The sequence below is a fragment of the Eptatretus burgeri genome, chromosome 3 (assembly GCF_056783735.1).
Source record: "Eptatretus burgeri isolate ZD-2024b chromosome 3, Ebu_testis_v1, whole genome shotgun sequence".
Classification (NCBI taxonomy): domain Eukaryota; kingdom Metazoa; phylum Chordata; class Myxini; order Myxiniformes; family Myxinidae; genus Eptatretus; species Eptatretus burgeri.
This window is the reverse complement of record NC_140963.1, coordinates 105,550,078-105,561,948: the sequence shown is the minus strand read 5'-3', so window position 1 is coordinate 105,561,948 and position 11,871 is coordinate 105,550,078. Positions and strand designations below refer to the sequence as shown.

The 11,871-nt window shown below is 41.8% G+C and overlaps 1 long non-coding RNA gene and 1 other non-coding gene across 2 annotated transcripts; one reads left to right on the top strand and one right to left on the bottom strand.

Annotated features, from left to right (window-relative positions):
* Nucleotides 1-288: 288 nt before the first annotated feature.
* TRNAG-CCC (transfer RNA glycine (anticodon CCC)) lies at nt 289-359 on the bottom strand. Its single transcript has one exon. It is a non-coding gene; the product is annotated as a tRNA-Gly (tRNA).
* Nucleotides 360-964: 605 nt separating this feature from the next.
* LOC147030588 (uncharacterized) lies at nt 965-11,253 on the top strand. The gene is made up of 3 exons (XR_015056450.1): nt 965-1,121; nt 10,875-11,010; nt 11,199-11,253. It is a non-coding gene; the product is annotated as an uncharacterized LOC147030588 (long non-coding RNA).
* Nucleotides 11,254-11,871: the final 618 nt, after the last annotated feature.

Below are 11,871 nucleotides of genomic sequence, written 5' to 3'. Positions count from 1 at the left end.
CATACAAAAAAAGATTTTTTTTTTGCATTTTCTTTCTTGGATCTTGGATCTTGGGTTGGTGTGGTGTTCACGCAGGCACGATGGGCCGAATGGCCTCCACCTGTGTTGAATTTCCTTGTTGTTGTACCTCCTCCTCCACCATATTGGGACATGAAAACAGTCCGCATACGTGCAATGTAAAAAAAGGACGAAATCCAAACAAGTCAACGATAAACTGAGGAGATTGTTTTCGAAGGTGCTAAAATGAAATGTATTGAAGGTTAAAAAAAAAAAAAATTAAAAGAAACATGCGCCGCCCGGGAATCGAACCCGGGTCGCAAGAATGGGAATCTTGCATGATACCACTACACCAGCGGCGCTGACACACATTTTTCCCGATATGCTCTAATATGTGTTCTTTACAATATGTTCGTTAAGTTTTTCATGGAGATCATTAATTTTGTAATTGTGAGGTAATTAAATGTTTTTACGACCTTCTCAAACAGAATGAGAACATTTTATTCTGTCATGAAGCCGTTTCCCCATCAACGGGAATTCTTTCTTGGTCCAGGCAATTTTATTCATCACAGCTTTCAATCAAAATGATGTTTGCCGCATGAAAGAAAATTCTTCACTTTCTGAGACATTCTGCAGAATCACATTCAGTTGGTTTAAAATTTTTTTAAAAATCACGTCAAGACAACTGAGGAAGAGTTCAGTTCCTGGCGTTTCTAATTATTTATTGAAACCTTTTAATGCATTAAATCCCATTTTCCTTCGTCATAAAGTTTATATTTTGTCGTGTTTCCTCAAATCTCGGTCCAATGTTGCTTTTAATTACATATCAGATGACATTTTTTTAAACACGCTTTGCAGCGGTGTATTGTTAAGCACGTTGTTTGCTTTTTCTTAATCTATCATTTAAATTTCCTTTGTATTATTTAATTAGATAACCTTAAATGAAGCTGCGTATATGACAGGGAGAATCTAAGATAATTTTTTTTTTTTTATTCAACAAACATAAGGGAGAGTCTGACGTCACCGCGGCCATTGTGTCTCTGTGCGGTGTCCTTCAGCGATACGAGAACCATGTTTACTAAGCTTCTCGGGCAAAACGCTGTGCAGCAATGGAAATACTATCGGTACGTGCTTTGAGGTATTCTACAAATGCTTTACCTCAAGGATTATTGACAAAAGTTCGCTTTAATTTTTGGTTCCTCTTTTCATGTAATATTAATTTTTTTCATATAGTCCGGATGTCAAACACCATTTTTCAAGATGACCTTGCATTGGGGTCCGTACGATGTTTTTCTGCATTTTTGTGATCACCAGACCATCTGAATGAATATTCCGATTGATGCCACTCTGGCACCCTTGAGCATTTTTGTAGAAACCCATTAATATGCAAATTAGCAGTGGCCATTGTCGAAATTACTATTTTTCTTAATACCTCCAGAAGTAAGCATCCAAACAACCTGGTTGAGGTGTCCACACCCATGTAGGCCGGGGGCCAGAGGGACCTACCTTGCACCCCCCCCCGCGACAATTTTTCACTGATACCACAATGTATATATATATATATCTATATATATATATATATATATATATATATATATATACCAAGTATCAGAAAAAAGATGTTCCCAGACAAATAACTCATTTGCAATATGCATTATTAAGCTTTTTCAATTTTTACATGTAATTAAGCTATCCAAACATTATTCTACATCTCTGACAACAAAGGAAATATGTTCACCCTATTCCTTGACCCTCCAAACATATGTGTAGATTCCTCATTTACAAATTTCCATGAACCAGAAGTTGAGAAATTTATGGAAATGAGAATTTCCATAATGGCGGATCCTAATTAGCATATCAATGCATTTAAAATTATTTCCACTACTTTTACTCAAACAGAAAATAGTTATGTTTCCCTTAAACACCAACAGACATCACAAGTTGCAGTTATGTATTATATCAGGCCCAGGTCATTAATTATATTGATTAATCTGATTTTGCATGATTTTTCGAACGATTCATTGTGCTTTGTATTTTATGCTAATTAGCCTACTTAATAAAATTCAAAAATTTTAATATTTTTTTTTTTTTTTGCCAACCTGGCTTGTATCTGGCAACACTTAAGTAATGTTCTTTTGACAAAAAACTGACGTGTGGTAATTACAAGGAAAGAAAATGGAAATTCTTGCATTTTTGTGGGAATTATTGTCTTTAAGTCAAATTTAATGAATATGCAAGTGAGCTAATTAGCATAAACAAAATATATTTTAATACCTAAATGTATAAGCTTTAATTTTACACCAATTTTGTGATTTTATGTTTATATTTGACAGAGATATTGACATTTTGCCGATCTTTGTGAGATTCGTCTATTTTTGATTGGTTGCCATGGAAACGGCTTAATAAAGCATAGTGCAAATGAGTTATTTTTCTGGGAACATCTTTTTTCCGATACTTGGGATATATATGAACACTGTGGTATCAGTGAAAAATTGTCACAGGGGGGGGGGTGCAAGGTAGGTCCCATTGGCCCCTGGCCTATCTTACTTAAAACTTAGTTCTCCATGTTTCTTTCATTACATTACAAGCCTTAACTTACTTGATCAGAAACAGTTAATGCTGTTGATCTTCTGAGATCAGCCATTTCTTCACAACTGTACTGGGGATAAACGGCTCTGCGCAAGTTATTTTCAAACAGTTTTGTCGTCGTTTTATAACTGTACTGCAAAAAACGCCGATTGACGCGGACAAATTCAGGGGGTAGGGTTATGCTAATTTGCATATTAATGAGCTAAATTTGAACGTTATCAAATTGTAAGTGGGTTTATCATGACCAGTGACCCTAAAAACATGGGTGTGGACACCTCAACCAGGCTATTTGGATGCTTACTTCTGGAGGTATTAAGAAAAATAGTAATTTCGACAATGGCCACTGCTAATTTGCATATTAATGTGTTTCTACAAAAAATGCTCAAGGGTGCCAGAGTGGCATCAATCGGAATATTCATTCAGATGGTCTGGTGATCACAAAAATGCAGAAAAACATTGTGCGGACCCGAATGCACGCTTTTCTGGCCAACACTCGGACTAACATACTTGTCACAGCTTGTTTTTTTTTTGTCCCCCCATTCTCATTTTCCCTGAGCCTGCCACAATTTTCTCATCCCAATTCCTCCCCTCATTCCTCCCCGCCCCCAAACCCAATTACGTCGTTCCTCGTTGGCTTTAACGGATTTATTTAATCTGATGTTGATGTCATGCAGAATTACCATTTATTATACCCTCTCAACAACCTTTTGATATCCAGTACAAGATTGAGGCTCATGAAAGAGCTCTGTGGTAGAAGCTGCGAATGTAATTAACTGACAATGCGGCAACAATTAGACACAAGCGAGTGGATGAAGAGGAGATCGGGCAGGGAAATGGGTTTGAGTATCCGGGAGGAACAGTGACTGTAGATGGTAAGTCTGAGGCAGAGGTGCTGAGGAGGATTCAAGTGGGTATGAATGCATGGAGGAGGGTGGAGGGAGTAATGGCAGACAGAAAAATGTCAAGAAAATTGAAAAGGAAGGTTTTGATGTTGTGTGTAGCACCGGCCTACATTTTTGGCCTGGAGATGGTGGCACCGACAGAGAGACGACAAAAGAGGCTGCAGGTTTGTGAAAACAAATGGATCAGGATGATTGCGGGGGTGAAGAGGGTGGTTAGAAAGAGGATAGACGAACTGAGGGAGGAGAATGGTGTGCAGATGAGTTTGACGGGGAGATTGGTCAAATGCTGGCTGAGATGGGATGGACACTCAGTGTGGATGGGGAAGAGAGAATGGCAAAGAAAGCGGTTAGGTTGAGGGAGCAAAGTAGGAGAAAAATAGGTAGTCCGTGGTTGAGATGGGAGGATTGTGTGAGGAGGGATATCCGTAAGGAAGGGGGTGGTTGGAGAGTGGAGAGAGTTGGCTGAGGACAGAGGGAGGTGGAGGGGTATCTTTTTCAAAGCAGGGCAGAAGCTTTGAGCCATCGGACCTCACCCCTTGTAAAGGGAAGAGGAAGTGGAGGAGGAGAACAAGAATGAGTGAATGAACGAACAGGAAAAGGGAAGCAACAAAGTGACCTGTAAGTTCGAGTGTTGTATGGGGGTAGAAAAGATTGCAGGTCAGGATGGGGGATGACATGAAATTGTGCTGCATCACTTACTTGAAGCATTGGAGGACAGACTGTGATTGAACTGTCTAGAAAGTAGCTCCACAAATGGAAAAAGAGGAATGAAAAATTAAGTGCACTGCTATCTGCAGTGAGCCTGGATTATGTGAGGTGAATCTGGAAGGGTTACTTTATCTTGCATCTTACAGGAGTTCTGGAGGGTTGGAGGACTGAAGAGGTTGCTGATCTGCCTGTGATGCGAGAGCAACAGACCTTGTGCTTTGACCTCATTGTGGGAAATTCCAATAATGTTAAGAACTTTAGATTCCACAGATTATATGAGAGATAGATATGGCACTGGAGTCCTTGCCCATATGTGTGAGCATTACTCCACTGAGTGATCAAAAATGCTTTGTAGGCTATGGGTAGTCATTTTTCAAGGAATGACTTGGAATAATGGAGTATGTCCAGTCTACAGCTGGCTTTGGAGGCCAGCTTTACTACTTGGTTATGGAGAGGTCATGGCTGATGGTAAGTACTAACGCAGCAATGCCAACCCTCCCGATTTCATCGGGAGGCTTCCGAAAATTCACCCAAACTCCCGCCCTTACGATCACTATCCTTATCCTCCCGAAATTTTGATATTTTTGCACTGTTCACTCATCAGAATGTACTAGTATGAGAATTGAATGAAAAGCATCGTCTGCTACGTATAGCATGTGGTAACTCCATAACGTTCGCTGCTACCAAATTGTACGTAAAAAATTGCAAATTCAAATGAGGAGCAGCGAAACATTGGGTCTGGATCTCGCTTATGCGATCATGCACTGAGATTTAGTGCATGCGGTATGTGTGCAATACAGTGCATGCGGTATGTGTGCAATACAGTGCATGCGGTATGTGTGCAATACAGTGCATGCGGTATGTATGCACAGTGTATATGCATGCGATACGCTCACTGCATGCAGCTGGGCCCCGTACCAGCCCGGCGGTCGCGACCACCGTGCGGTGTTTAATTTAACAGCCGCTAGAGTTCTGAGTCGCGCTGCAGCTGTGGAACATCGACTTCGAAGTTACCGATGCTTCAAACCCTCGATGTTGATTACGGAATGGCAGAAAGAAGCTTACGAAGACCAAGAAATGGTCTCAGAAGTACAAGACCGAATACAGTCTCCAATACCCGTGTATTCGAAAGTCTGAAAGAGGAATTCATCATGCGTATTGTACAGTATGCAGCGTTGATATTTCAGTTGAGCACGGAGGTCGCGATGATATTCGGAAGCACGTTGGAAGCAAACGGCACACAGACATTGCAAAGGAGAGATCTTCGAGCACGAGTACCGGTACACTTCTGAATTATTTCACCAAACAAGGGACAAGCGAGGAAGAGGATGTTACCCGAGCGGAACTTCTCTTTAGTGGATTTATTGTGGAACATAACTTGCCCATATCAGTCTCAGATCATGCTGGACCTCTATTTCAAAAGATCTTTCCAGATTCAAAAGTTGCTTCAAAGTATGGATGTGCAAGAACAAAAACTTGCAAGATGTGCAAGATGTGCAAGAACAAAAAAAAAAAAAAAAAAAAAAAAAAAGCAAGAAAAAAAAAAAAAAAAAAAAAAAACAAGAACAAAGAAGAAAAAAGAACACTGGTCAACAATTTTTTACTTTCTGAATGTTGTCTAGATTTCTACAAGTGAATTAGGGTATTCTGGCACTGCTGAATCAGGAAATGGCATCCGTTTCTCTGGCATCCATCAACATCAGGTCAGGTTTTTGTGCAAAGTTGATTTGAAAAAATCAGATCTTGTGACAAAATCAATTACATTTTTGTGGCATTACCAGCTGATTTTTGTCAACACATATCATCCTAAACATGTTTTTAAGAAAAAAAAATGTTTTGCCAACAACATTTATTGATTACATGATAGAAACATCGATTACTGTCATCTGAATGGTGGGCATTGATAAAGGTAAGTACAAGTAAATTGCATGTTGCGTCACCACTGTTCAAACTTCAGGGCTTGAACTTCCGTTTCTTCGAACTCCTGGAATGTTCAGCGGCAGGGAGGTCTCTCTTCAGATTCCAACAGTAGTCAGCCATCATGACTGCGTCCCAGCGACCCTGATACCTGGTCTCCATCTCCTTCATGTCCTGATGGAATCTCTCTCCCTGCTCGTCACTCATTGAACCCAGGTTCTCAGGAAACCGGTTCATATGTGAAAATAGGTAGTGCATCTTGATGCTCATGTTGCAGCCCAGGTTTCTGAAAGCAGTCAGCATGTTGTTGACAAGTTCTGCGTAGTTTCTGGCCTTATTGTTGCCAAGAAAGTTCTTCACTACCAAAACAAATGTCTTCCACGCTTCCAGTTCCACTTCGTTCATTGAGTTTTTGAACTCTGGATCTCTGATGAGCTGACGGATCTGAGAACCATCAAAGATGCCAGCTTTCAACTTCTCCATGGTCAATCCTGGAAAAGCCTGGCACAAGTAAGTGAAGCAGTCACCATCTTTGTCCAGAGCTATTGGTGAACTGCTTGATTAAGCCGAGCTTGATGTGCAGCGGTGGGAAGAGTATTCTGTCTCTGTCCACCAGAGGGTCGTTGATGACGTTCCTTTCTTTGCATGGCACCAATTCCTCCCACACAGGCCAGTCCTTCTTCGTGTAATGCTGAGCACGGTCCCTACTATCCACATGCACAGAAAACATGGGTACTTGGTGAAGCCAGACTGTTGTCCCAACAAAAAGTTCACCATCTTCAGGTCAACACAAATAAACCACTTAAGCTGATCATAACCAATTTTCTCCAGCACGTACTTCACCGCTTCATACTTCTCCTTCAGTGTAGTCGAGTGAGCGATGGGTACAGAGGCAAAATGGTTGCCGTTGTGTAGCAGAACACATTTCAGTGATCGCTTGCTGCTGTCAATGAACAGTCTCCAATCTTTGGGTTCGTACTGTGGCACTCCAAGCTTGAGCAGAAGCGCATGTCATAAATTGGCGCATGTAGGTATTGTACATTCTTCAGAGTTCGTTATTTCAAGAAATACAACTTTTTGTATCACATTATTACAAAAATCTGCCCCATTAACTTTAGTTTTGATCCACGAACTTTATGCTTTGCCTCACCAATTTTTGGAAGATTTTGAGGTTTTATGACTTCAAACTGATCCCTTTTCGACATAATCACCCAGAACTATCGTACCTGAATACTTCTTGTCATATTATTTCCAATTAAAACAATTATTTGACATGATATTTTACCCCCACCAACTTCTTCTAAAATGCTCCACACATGCGTACATGTGAACAAAAATGTAAAACGACATGTGGCCATATCTCAAAAACTTGACCTGATTGAACAAAACTAATGTGAGTTTTGGATTCAGCGCATCAGATTCGTCTAAATCAGCTTAAAAATGCAGACAACAAATTTGTTGTTGACCAGTGTAATTGGTGAGTTGTCAAATGTTACTGCTTCATCTATTGCCGATATTGCTAGACTAGCTCCATTTAGCCTAGCTACAGACGGTAGCAATGACAGTGGTGAGGCCCAGCTATATCCTGTCCTGATTTCGTACCATGACAACAGTGCTGGGATTGTGAAGCAAGGTTTGCTAAGTTTGCCTGCGTGCAAACAAGATTCCACTGGAGAAAACATTTTCAAACTGCTTGATCATGAGTTCAGTGACAGGAAAATTCCGTGGGAAATTGTGTTTCCTTTTGTGCTGATAATGCCTCTGTCATGGTGGGCAAGCACAAAGGAGTCGCTGCTTATATCCACAAACAAATCCAGAGTGCTACATCATGGGATGCCCTTGCCATATGATGCACAATACGACAAGAACGCGGCTCAGGCCTTACCCATTGAATTAGATGACTTTCTCATCGATATTTACTACTACTTGGACAAAAGTAGTAAACGCGTCAAAGGAGTGAAAGCACTGCAAGAACTCTGTGATGCCCCGACACACAAGATTCTGAAGCATGTCGCAACAAGGTGGCTGTCCCTTGGTCAGTGCCTAGACAGGCTGATTGAACAGTGGGGGCCACTTCGCCTCTTCTTCAAAGAAGAAGTACGAAGAAAAATGCAACCAACTGTAGCCAAGACTCTAACAACGAGCAAGAAGGACGGCACTGTATCTACTGCCAGTACTGGCACTGCAGGATCAAGCACTAGTGGAGCAGCATTCACCACTACCACTGCAGTATCTGCTGCGAAGAAGACAGCAGGGACAGCACCAAAACCAATGCTGAGAGCAGGTAGCATCACCGGCCCTTCATCACGTTCATCTACAAAGCAGATCCCTTCAGAGTCGAGAAAGACTGTGATAGTCCCATCTACAGGCAAAGAAGGACCCAAATTAAGTTCTGCTTTTGCCAAATCACTTGATAGAAGCTCAGCAAAACCTTCGAATCAGAGGTCTTCTTCCTTGGCTGCACCTACCTCAAGCTCTCTCCTCAAACGTAAAATTGGATCTGGTACTACGAGTCTGACCTCTTCTGCTGGCAGTAACGCAAGTGTGATCGCCCTGCGGCTAAGTGTACTACGAGTTCTACAACTAAAAGCGCATCTTCCTCAAACACTGTGCAGGAATCTAGAGAAAAACGTGTCAACAGGATGTTCTTGTCTCCACAAACAAAACTCTATTGTTTCTTCCTTCGATATGCTAACAAGCTTTTTGAGAAGGGGAATCTTCTGCTCCAAAGAGGCAGACCCTGTATTCATCTCCTGCACGGAGAATTGAATGATCTTCTGAAAGATATCTTCATACGGTTTTTGAAACCATCGGTGTCATCGGTTGCTCTGGTAAATGTACCCTTCTCTGACAGAAATCATCAGAAGAATGATGAGGACCTCATGATTGGGAACGATGCCAAACTGTATATAAGGGAACAAAGGAGTCTCAAGAAATCCACCTTCACTCTGAGTGAGTCAGACATCCAAGGTTTCTTCAGTGCAGTTCGCTCATATTATGTGAAAGCCTGCAATTATATCTTCAAAACCTGGCCGCTAGATGATGAATTAGCCAAGCATGCTCAGGTGCTGGATGTTAAGCTACACCAAGAAGTGGGGTTTGACTGTGTGGAGTTTTCATCAAGAAATTCCCCTGTCTGTTTAGTGGCGGTGATAGTGACATCGACAGTCTTGAGAGTGAATTCGCTCACTACCAGGCAGACGCCTCCATAGCTACAATTGCTACTGAGACAGTGAGAGTGGATGAGCAGTGGCATCGGATTTCACAGCTCACAGATCCCTGCACTGGTGCCAAGAAGTATCCTAATTTGAGCAAAGTGATGAAGGGAATCTTGGTCATTGCTCATTCGAACGCATCATGTGAGCGGGCACTCAGTCTTGTACGGAAGAATCATACTGAATTTCGTCCCAATTTGAGTGTCAAAACCCTGGAAGCTCTCTTAATTGAAAAACTAGCTCATAGCACCCCTTGCTACCAGAGAGAATACAGCAAAGACATAATCAGAAGGGCTAAAAGAGCCACACAGCTGTCACTCAGCAAAGCTGCCATGGAAAAAAGCAAGCAGCAGTAGTACCAGCCAGTAAGGTAAGAAAAATATTGCTTCTTTTGTGCTTTTTGTTAATCTTTGATTGTCCCCTAACTTACTAATATTAACATACATGTAACATTAAAAAGTGCACAATTTTCCCCTTTTTTTTGTTCAAAAAGTGGGAATTCTTAACATGTTAAATGCTCCAAAATAGGGCTCAGAGGGCACGAGAGAGCGTCTAGAACCCCAGAGCTTCCAGGGCCCTAAGGCGGGCCCTGGACCCCGCCGCAAGGGTCGAGCACTCCGCGCTCGAGATGTGCGCTTTGCGCACATTATTTGGTGTCGGTTGAAAATCCTCCCTAATTCTGATTTCCAAAAGTTGGCATCTCTGCTAACGGTTCAAGAAGTAGAATCATCTCCAGTGACTGACCATGGAAATTGACCATCCTTCTGGAAAGACAGGATGAGACTTTGAGATTTGCCAAGATTGAGATGCATATTTCAGGATTCTTGAGACCAGCATTTAAGCTGTGATTCCAGATCAGCAGTGAGGCAGCTGATACCTATTAGTAGAATGGGGTTATTAAACATGGGCATCAAGCAGAGAGATTGGAGCTGTGACAAGAACATGGTCCGAGGGGCAGAGGAGGAACAGGAGAGATAGGAAGGAAAGTCAGCATGGGGGATTCAACATCGACTGGTTAATGCTGACAGATGGGTCCTCTGGCTTAATGTCCATCTGAGGCATGGCACACATTGATGCGTCGTCCTGAATGCGAAACACCAGGATGGCAGTTTATAGCCTGATTGGGATTCAAATGCCAACCTGTGACGGCTCAGAGGTGAGCGTACATACCTCCAGACAATCCTGTCAGCTTTTTCTGCCTCAAAGCATATTATTTTAATGTCCTCCAATGTCACCGCCATGCAATTGTGCGTCGTTCCTCGCCGGAGCAACCTCGGCGTGACAGACAGACAGACACACTCACTCACACTGACATTTATTGATATAGATAGGCGATAAATCGAGAATTGTTTTTGGGATACATTTAACAGTTTGTCTCTGTGTGTCCTGTACTCGGTTTCATGGTGCCTTTAAGGCCATCTATTTATTGCATATGTGAAAGTCAATTTTTGAGCGTAGCATGCAGCACTGTGGCCCGCTTCCCCTCCTCCCCCCTCGTGTGCCATCTTATTTGGCCTTGACATTTTATTAATTTTTATTTTTGCAGGATTCCCCTCCTCACCACGTGGAGTAGCACCTCTCTTCTACTCGTTCTGTACCTCTTCGGGGTTGAAAAAGTAGCTTACAGAACTTTCAAACAAGAATATCTTGACAAAAAATAACCACCCGACTTCCATCTTTAGGTGAGGGGGAGCTTTCGTGAAACTTTTGAGTCGGTTTTGTTATCCGAACTTGTATAAAGCATTTTCCTCAAAAATATAGCATGGTGTTCCATATAATTGGTTGCATTTGTAAAATTGTGGTACTTGGATTTGTGTAGCTGGCATCACCACACTCAACTGCTGCTCTTTGTTTTGTTTCATCTTTCCAGCGTTTCATATCGGCTCGAGTGAGGACATGTCAATGGAATAAATCTGTGTGGCAAACTGTTGTGCTTTGAGTATTATTATTATTATTATTATTATTATTATTATTATTATTATTATTATTTTACACCAGGTCACAATTCACATGCATTGTCAGTGTTCATACTCTCAAATTAAGAAACATTTAGAAGGGGCACGTGCTATATCGGGTAGTAGGATGAAAGAAAATCGTGAAGGGCAACGGGTACACTTCCGTGCAGTTAATGATGGGAGACTGTATTAGCTGCTTGTGAAGTCTAGCATTGCTTTTGTCCATGAAAATGAGTAAACCTGTTCACACTGTTGCTTGTTCATGCTTGGTTGAACCAGTTTTTGTTTTTGTCTCAAACATAAGGAGCACATCAGTGTCACCTCAAATGGATGTCATTACTACTACTTTTTTTTTTCTTCCCCTCTCTCAACGTTTGTGGTTTTTACTTTTCCTCAAGGGCTGACAGGATGGCTTCGGTGTGAGTACCTCGAAGCTGTCCAACCTGGGTTCTCATCTCGGCCCTCTATAAACTATCATTCTGCTGTTTCACAGGCAGGGTAATTCATTAATGCGTGTGCCATCCCTTGGATGAATGTTAAAATGGGAATCCCATCTGCCGGCATTAGTTGGTGAATGTTAAAGATCCC